Source organism: Carassius auratus, chromosome 16, assembly GCF_003368295.1.
Source record: "Carassius auratus strain Wakin chromosome 16, ASM336829v1, whole genome shotgun sequence".
Lineage (NCBI taxonomy): Eukaryota > Metazoa > Chordata > Actinopteri > Cypriniformes > Cyprinidae > Carassius > Carassius auratus.
The window spans coordinates 20,659,094-20,669,133 of record NC_039258.1 but is presented as its reverse complement, the minus strand read 5'-3'; the positions used below and the strand labels follow the sequence as shown (position 1 = coordinate 20,669,133).

Sequence of the window (10,040 nt, the reverse complement as noted above, 5' to 3'; positions counted from 1 at the left end):
CGTGCGATATGTTTTTTCACATACATTTGTCAAAAACTAAATTATATACACTAGATATGTTATGAGTGAACTATGGGCAGTGTTCAGTAAAAATGGTATTCTTTTCATGGATTGTAGTAGGGAAATGAGGAGAATCATTGCACAGACAGATTTTAATAACCAAAGGAATATACTTCTGACACAGGATATGACCATTGACACCGAACAAATAACTATGAACAAAACACTCTTTAAATACACAACTGCATAAAAATATCTACATAAAACAGTACAGTACCATCAGGGATTGGCTGGGTGGGGAACCCTGGAGGCTGTTGCAGGACAGGAACAGGGTGGAGACAAGGAGAGCCTTCAGGGTGGATCAGGGAGTTCAGGGGGCCATGGTGAAGGATGTAGTTTAGATTGCCTGGCAGATCCGGGTATATGCCTACAGCTCTCGATCCTGGGCTGAGGACTAAGGAGGAGCTTTGGAGGATTCAGAGAAGTGTGAGAGGAAAGGAGGTAGCGGACTAATTGGAGTGATATGTGAAGGGCGCTGGCTTGTGGGGAGTTGGTGCATCCACACTTTTCAAGATGGGAGTCCTCCACACCTATAGGAGCTTGAAACCCTTTATTTTTAATATGAAATTAATAAAATGGGTCAAGAATCGAAACATATTACTTTAACATTCAATCATCTATTAGACGCTTTTATATAAAGAACAATAGAAGTAATGAAAACAACAGAAGTAATCAGACCAGTGAGAGAACAACAGTACACAAGTGATATGACAAGTCTCAGTTAGTCTAGAACAGTACACGCAGCTAGGGTTTTTATTTTAAGAATAGAAAGGGTATGTACTAGTATTTAGTTGGTCAAGTGCTGGAAAAAAAAGTTGGGTCTTTAGAGGTTTTTTGAAAGGGACAAAGACTCAGCTTTTCGAATTGATATTGGGAGGTACTTTCCACCAGCTAGGCACAGTCCAGGAAAAAGGTCAGCAAGAGGGATTTTAAGGGTCTTTGTTTTTTCAGTAGAAAACAGATTTTTAACAGACTATTACAGTCTGTCAGTCTTATGGAGGTGAATGGGAATCAGCTTAAAATATATAGTCACAGGGTGGAAGGAACACACAAGAGCAAACTCAAGTGAAAAGCCCCAGAGGGTGGATTTTATTTGTAACTGAAGATACATGGGTGATGACGGTGGTTCGGCGTGGAGAGGTGCTCTCAATCAGGTCCAGGTGCGGGTGAATCCATGGGGTGCTCGTGGCAGTGCAGTCCGATCACACGCTGCTGTCTGGAGGAGAAAAAAAAAAAAAAAAAAAAAAAAAAAAAAACAGAGTCAGCGCTTGAGCTCATGGAGAGACTTCTCACCCTTCATCCGTGAGCACGCCGTTTATGTAGAGCCCGGCTGATGAGGGACAAGTGCAGGCAGTCAGCCTGTGATGAGCTTCGAGCTGGTGCTCCTTGGGAGTTACCAGGGCAATGCTGATGTGAACTCGGGACATGAGTCACAATATATAACAAATTAAACCCTACAGCTCATTAAGATATACTGACGAAACAGTTGGTCCATGCAAGAACCTGAACAGAATTAAGAGAATTTTACCCCTGATTCACACAATGTACAAACCATTCAAACTCACCAGATGCACTTAGTCTGCAGTCTGCCATAAAGCAAGAAGACGACACACACCTGCTTGAGAATGTGCTCAGGAGAACATGCTTAAGGGAGTTAGAACTGTTTGCATATTGCGTGAATCAGGCTCACACACACACACACATTTTCTTGCACAGACCGATCATTTTGTATCTTTACACTATGTATTGTCAAGAGCCGCAGGGTTCAACTTTTTTTTTTAGCCATGATTCCCATTCACCGCCATTATGAGACTGACAGACTGCAACAGTTTGTGTGAAAAATTCTCATTGCATTTAAAAAAATTAAAATTAAAAGGTTCACCTACACATTGGATCACCTGGGGTTAAGCAGATAAACATCAGATTTTAATTTTTGTGTGAACTTTCCCATTAATCATGGAGTCGCTCCAACTCAACAGATGTAACACGCTCAGAAACTCTTACACAAACTGCTCTAAAGGCGGTCTTTCCTGTTGGAAGTCTTGGAGAAAATCCTCAGCCCAGTTCTTCTTGTTGAAAGGTCCGGCGTTCTGTCATAGATCATAGGAGGGAAAAAAGGAGATATGTGGAGAGAATCTTCTAGAGCAAACAGATTTAAAATATATATATATATATATATATATATATATATATTAATCAACGGAATACACTTCTGGAACACATGCTCTACACTAAACAAAGAACTTTGAACAAAATACTCTTTAAGTGCACAACTAAATAAGGGGAAAATGAGACACACCTGGAATCAAATGAACTAATTAAACACATCTGGAAACAAATTCACATGACGAGGACAGGAAAAACCAAATAAGGAAAACAGGAACATACATGTGACAATTCTATTCTAAACATAAACATTTCTGTAACACTTTATTTTAAGGTCAAATTTTCACAATTAACAAACCATTAACTATGACTTTTGCCTCAACAAATTCATAATTGGCTGCCTATTAATAGTTAGTAAGATGTCAAGTTTAGGTATTGGGTAGGATTAGGAATGTAGGATGTGGTCATGCAGAATGTGTGTTCTATAAGTACTAATAAACAGCCAGCATGTTAATAATAAGGCGTGCTAATACACAACTAGTTAATAGTGAGAATTTAGTATAGGATACTGAAGTGTTACCAACATTTCTTTGTTTGAGTGGACCAAAATAGATCTGTTTGTCCAACCAATGACTGGTGGTAAATAGCAAATCTATATCATTATATTTAGTAGATGGAAGCTGAAGTGTAACACAATACTGGGGAAAGATTTTTGCGAACTGTTCTGAGTCCATCACTGAAAGTTGAAAGAATATATTTCATACCTTTTGGGAAATGCATCATATTATGATGTCAAAGCTAAACAAAGGCAGCATCTGGGAGATTTCAGAGATTCTGTGACATCATGGCTTGCCAGAGTGACAGGTGTTGTAAAGAACGGCTTTTGGCTTACCCAAGAACCCCTGCAAAGATTGGCCTGATAAAATAAATGAACTATGTGATGGGTGACAGCTTAAGAATACACCCTCATTTATTTCACAGTCTCCATTCACTGCCTCAAGGACAGCAGTCATATCGCAATTATTTAAACCCATTCCACTGCAATGACAAAAAAATGCCTCACACTATTGACACCCCTCAACAAACAGCACTTAAAACATGTCTACATATGTCTACTCATTGTTACCTCTAGTCATTTATAATACTTCTTTTACTCAGTCCCATTACCTAGGTTTTTTTTTTTTTTTTTTTTTTTTTTTTGCTAAATTAAATCTATGTTATTGAGAGTTCAATCAAACTGTCATGTGTACAGCTTATGATTGCACAATTCTGCAATTCATGGGAAGTGTTCATAGGAGACCCATCTGTCCTGTCTTCAAACTGGAATTTAACGCGAGCTCCTTCCCATTACATGCTAAGCCTATGGACTTTGAGCAGCATGGAAAGTCCTTATCAGCAGTGGCCAGGTCTGGATTTAGCGCAGCAGCTTGTGAGCATCAGAAAGACAGAGCACAGGATTCCTGGGAAACGGCAGCAAGCAGCTGGTGGTGAACATCAGAGATGTTGTTCTGCTTTGCTCTTATATTCTGGCTCTGTATTTTATTAAAGTTCACTTGAAACTATTTGAATGTAATATGATTTTTTTTTTTTCAAAATACAACAATATTATAAAAATATAAAGTATTAATTAATGTATCTGTTACAAATAATAATAATACTACTTGTTTGTAGATTACAATTTAAGGTAAAGTCCATTCATATATACATTTCTGTAATATAAAATCCATATTTAATAAGTAAAAAATTATAATTCCAACATAAGTAAATGGCACTAGTAATAATAATAATAATAATAATAGTAATAATAATAATAATAATAATAATAATAATAATAATAATAATAATAATAATGTGAAATCAGAGTTGCAGCCTGTCAGAGAGCACCTTTACACAGACAATCTGAGTCAAAGTGCTTATGTACTGTGAGTTTGAATCTGACTTGCAACATTTCCAGATCGTTTCTCTTCCTTTATGATATATTGTTTAATTATATTACATAATTCATAATTTATTGTCCATAATCCATATATATATATATATATATATATATATATATATATATATATATATATATATATATATATATATATATATATGTAATAATGATAACAAAAGGGCAGCTAAATAGCTGGTTTCATATATATGCATCTGTGAGAGGGAAAAAAAGGTATTTCTGAAAAGCTTAGTAAAATCATTGTACTAAGATACCACCTTTGCAGTGAAATTTCTTAACTGCTAAGATATCCAACAGTTCACTGTAAGTGGTATTATTGGAAAGTGGCAGCAACTCAAGGGTCCCCCTTAGCTGAAATCACGTTCAATCAATTTGGGTATTATCAGTGAACAACCAGGGTATGGCCATACAGAAATGCTGTCCTTTGTCACAGAGCACTGAGGTGCATGGTGTGTAAAAGTCACCAATGCTCTGCTGATTCCACAGCTTAAGTGTGCCAAACCTCCACTGAAATTAATATCAGCACAAAAACTGTGCAACGAGAGCTTAATGGAATGGATTTCCATGGCAGAGAAGAAGGGGTAGTGTGAAGCAACCAATGGACTATGGAGCAGTGGAAACCTGTTCTGTCAAGAGACGAATCATGCTTCTGTGTTTGGCAATCTGATGGGCGAGTCTGGATTTGGCATATGACAGGAGAACATTAGCAAAATTTACATTTGCCATGATTCAGTCAGCCAGGTAAAGGATGGATAAATTTTTCAAATGTTCAGAAAGATAGTCCCTTTCAGAGGAGATAAATCTTTAGCATACCAAGATTTTTTGGACAATGCAATACCCACATGGAAAAAACCTATATAAACATATATGTTTGAATATAGGTTTTGATATAGGTTTTTAATATATGTGACATATATGAAATTATCCGTTTCCTATATTATATGTACATATATGTACATATATGCACACACATATATATATATATGTGCATACATATAACTATATAGGTACATATATGCACGTATATATGCACCTATATGTTCACCTATAATAGTAAAATTAAAATCCATAGCTGCTAGGCAACATAAATAAAAGTCCAAAATATAGAAATGTACATTATTTATTAACAAGAACAATCAAATAGTACAAGAACAAAAATAAGACAAAAAACTGAACAGAAAAATAAATTAACTTTATTATTCCTTGAAGGTCTGTCATGACGCGCCTCATCATCCTCCTCCTCTTCCTCTTCCTCTTCCTCCCTACACTATCCAATTACTTTTTTTTTTTTTCGCCGCACACATTTTTTTGCGGATAGGCATTTTCTTCCACACGGATCTGGCGTTTTGTAGCGGAGTAAAGAGTACAATATTTGCCTCTCAAATGTACTTGAGTAAAGTCATGAGTACGCCCCAAAAATGATACTCGAGTAAAGTACAGATCCCTCAAAATTGTACTTAAGTACTGTACTCAAGTAAATGTACTCCGTTACTGTCCGGGTCTGTATATCATGTTAATATATTGCCATATTCCATAACATGCCAATTACATGTGATACCAATTTCAGATGTTCGCACATACATAAGTTCTTGCATATTTTTTTTTTAGTAATTCTCAGTTTTTGCCTTGATAATAGAAAAAAATAGCTAGGCATCATGCATGACAGTCAAAAATGAGATATGAGCTACAAAATGACCAGATCCTGCCATTAGCTATACAGAAGACATATCTTGTATGTATAGGGCTTATATGTAGATATGAAGAAGCAATACAGGAGACCTATATTTCCTGTATATGCACATATATGCACCTCAATTTTGCCTGAATGTGGCACATACATGCATATATGCGCATATAGGCAGCATATATATTATCATATATATGCATATATGCAGCATATATGTGCACATAAACTTCATATATGCACATTTATCCACATAAAGGTTCTTTCCATGTGGATATGCTTCTAACTTTGTCAGAACAGTGGAAAGCGTGCCTCAGTGAAGTAAGCAAGGTCCACAAAGATGGTTGGATGATTTTGGATTGGAAGAACTTGACTGGCCCACACAGACCTCAACCTCATCAAACACCTTTGGGGTGAACTGAAATGGAGATTGTGATCCAGGCCTTGTTGTCCTACATCAGTGTTTGACATTACAAATGCTTTGCTGGATGAATGAGCAACAATTCCCAAAATCTCATTTCATAACAATTGAAAGTATATGTTCTCTCACTGGCTTTGGTGAATTGGTAGCATCCAGATCTTTTGTGCTTTTTATTATTGTTATATGACTTAGTAGTTTAAGTACCATTGTACATAAGTATTGGAGATAATTTTATTTATACATTTGTTTAGTTAATTTCTTCAGTTACTTATTAATGACAATGTAAGCATTGACAAAATGTAAGGCCTACCTTTCCACATCTTGGTGGCCATTTTTATGTTCAAGGACAGTCATTAATAGGACTGGGACAATAAATCAATGCATCGCAAATCGAGAAATTAGAACATAGATTCTGAGATTTTCTGAAGGCATTGCGATTCTCTCTTGAATCGATTCTGAGCTTAGTTTTTAACAGCAGATGGCACTGTGTGCTTTAGAAATTGGTGTATTCTGCTTTCTTCCAGTTCCTTACACATGCACCACTTGAACCTAAAAGAATCATTTATAAAGTTTGAAAAGGTTGAAGCAAACTACAAAGCCGTTCACACCGGGCTGTGTTTACATTAATCTTGCATCATAAAAGCATATAAGACAATGCGCAAGTCAACCTGGTCTCACAGAATTCCGTGAAATGTCCACGGGCCCTTAACTCAAAATCCGTGAAGCCATCACGGAATTGCCCCAAATTCCGTGACACGGCCACGGATATTTCAATGACACTGACCTTCCGATGGCAAGTATCGCAATGTGTTCTGAATGAGACTTCTTGAATGTGATTTCAGAACGATAAACATCTCATGTCAGTGACGCTAGAGGCGCTTGACCGTGCTTCAGTTTTTGACGCTTTGGGAGTGACTGTGCGTTCACACCGCCGGCGTCGAGAGCGTCAAAAATCGCTCTTGCCGCTCTGCTCACGACGCTGCAGAAAGATTCGAGAGCGCTCAGACGCTCTGACGTAGATCGAATGCTTATTTTGTATTTAAAGTGGCCGCAAAACAAACAAGCTTGTTAATCTCGTGCAGACTAACCCCAAGGAGGCTAACGTTATAACCTCATTAAATATTGCTGTGGACAAAATATTAAGATCCTTTACTTAAAATGAACAAATCTCAGACACCTTGGTCAATGTATCACTTTTATTTTATTTATTTTTTATGTCCCTGTATGCAAACAGGGACACCTCATAGATTATTGCAAACTTGAAACAGCAATAATCAACCTGTCCTCCATTGTGCTTGGGAACTAATGTGGTCGGGACTCTGAGCCATAGACAGTAAAAGAAATGGACACAGCGACCCCATTGGAACTCAACTGAGACAATTGAAGCCCATTTTTAGCGTTTTTTAGCACTTCCGTTTCTGACGCGAAGACTCAAACGAAGCTTGACAATGTTAGCAACCTGTCTGACAGATGTAAATGTTCTAGTAGCTGTGCGTGCAAACTGCCATCGTTAATCTTGCAGAGACGGCGAGCTTAAGGGGGGAGTTCTTTGGCGTGAGTGAGCAGGAGTGAGTATTCTGATTAATTATTTTGTATAGTATTTTAAAATGTAACGCCAGTACGCCATATTAAGTTAATTGCCTGCGAGCTTCTCCTTCTGTCTGTACGGTAATGACAGAGTGGTTATGACGCAATTGTTAGCCTATTTTTTACAAAACTGTTTCTACGGGGCCATAATGTAACATAGAAGGTAATGGAGCCCTTTATACATTGTCGTGTATCTTTAGAAATAAATAATGGACAAACGGAGTCTTTAAATGCCTCAGATGTAAAATTATTCGCTGTCAAAGTGACGCCATCATGAATGGGAGTTAATGGGAATGCTAACGCAAGTGAAGTTCTGCTACAAGATGGCAGCACGCAGCCGACTTCAACTTCCGGTCGACTTCCTTGCCGCCTGCTCGGAGCTGCTTTCTCTGGAATCCTCTCAAGCGGTGAACTTCTACGTTCCGATTGGTTGCTGCCCAACCGCGTCATAGCTCATTACCATAAAGTTGATTTGATTTCAACTAACCTCGATGCTCTCAACGGCCAAGTCACGCCGAGCCGCTGCTCGACGCCGGCTTACATTGAAAATTAATGACTTCCGGCCGTTTTGACGCTCTCGACGCCGGCAGTGTGAACGCACAGTGAGAATGGGTTGACGCACAGCGCGCTATGCGCATGGTGGGAGGGGCGGCGCTGTATATTAATTATGTATTATTATCATTTAGGTCTTTTTCAGTTATTATTTCGAAGCTGTGTTGATTTGCTGTTTATTAATATTTTTAAAACTATAACGCTACATCTATCAACATTTATTTAGATGTTATCATTGTATTCATTCATTTCTTTATTTTAATTATATTATTTCGGTCTTATTACCAGTGAAATATTACAGTAAGCCAGAACACGGGCCGAGCGGGGCTCATTCTAAGCCCATTAGCCACAATCCAACGCGGACATTCATATCACATAATCTGGCAGCAATCAGCGGCTCATCAGCGAAGGCATTTTTAAGAAGCCTTTACAATAACTTTAATAAAAAATTTTAACTTTGGAAGCTAAAAAAAAAAAAAAAATGCCTCGAATTGAAATGCATTAGTTAAAAAAATGTGCTGCAATCACGAAAATAACGAAATAAACGTGTGCCTGCCATGAATAAATAGATTAAATTACGTGACCAAATCACGAATTGCCGTGAGACTGGGTTTCCGTGTGTGGACCACGGAAGATGAGTGCCATTGACTTGCGTTAGAGTTATCCGTGATCTCAGCACAGACTCAAGGTGCGGTCACACTAGCCTTCGAACGTGCGAAATTATTTCGGACGCCACTGCGAGAGCAAGATATAACGGTTTCCACTCAGTTATCACAACATGGGTTAATTTGTGCTTTTACTGTGTCTTTGGCGATGGCGTCGAAAGCATCTTATTATATTGTACTCTGTCTCTCTCTCTCTCTCTATTGATAAACACACACTAAACAATAAAAAAAAATATAGAACGTGTCCTCATTCAAATGTCTGTTCATGTTTCCATTGACACTGCGAACCATGCAGCTTCTTTTTTTTATTATCTTTTAAATATGTATTATATAAAATAGGATGCTGTGCCACGGCTAAAATTAGCACTTAATTTTTTTATTTCTGTACAGAGAGGTCACGCAGTGACGTATCGATCATCTACTGGTCACACGACTTCACGTGATGCGAATTCACAGGTCAGAGTTCACCAAACTTGAACTTTCGAACGCAGTGAAATGCAAAATTTTTCGCATGCGCCTGCGTTTCCGGTCTGACACATTCGCATGCATATGAATGGAAGTCAATGGAAAGAAAAGTGCAGTGTGACCGCACCTTCACTCCGTGCTCGTATCACAGATTTTAGTTAGGCTAACAGAATCAAAGTGAATTTGTATGATGGCAGGACAATGCAATAGTTACAATAACAGTCAGGTTGGTTATGGTATTTGGTAAAAAAAAAAAAAAAAAAAAAAAAATACTTAAAATGTTGCGTTTCTAGGTGAGATAGCACGTCCATTGAGTGAGGTCTGTACTCCATCACTGAAACAAGTATCCGTGTGTGGACCATGGAAGATGAGTGCCATTGACTTGCGTTAGAGCTATCCGTGATCTCCTGTCACAGATTTTAGTTCTGACTATAGCCAAAATGTGTGTAAAACGCCATCAAACTGGATTTTATGATGACAGGACGAGAAAAAAATGCCAAGTTAATTACATGCCATTACAACATAGTCGACAAAAAGCTTATAAGT

The 10,040-nt window shown here is 37.9% G+C and overlaps 1 long non-coding RNA gene across 1 annotated transcript; it reads right to left on the bottom strand.

The window, feature by feature from the left end:
* Positions 1-1,121: 1,121 nt before the first annotated feature.
* LOC113116854 (uncharacterized) lies at positions 1,122-2,204 on the bottom strand. The gene is made up of 2 exons (XR_003294083.1): positions 2,065-2,204; positions 1,122-1,276 (listed from the first exon to the last, which is right to left on the bottom strand). It is a non-coding gene; the product is annotated as an uncharacterized LOC113116854 (long non-coding RNA).
* Between the last annotated feature and the right edge of the window lie 7,836 nt (positions 2,205-10,040).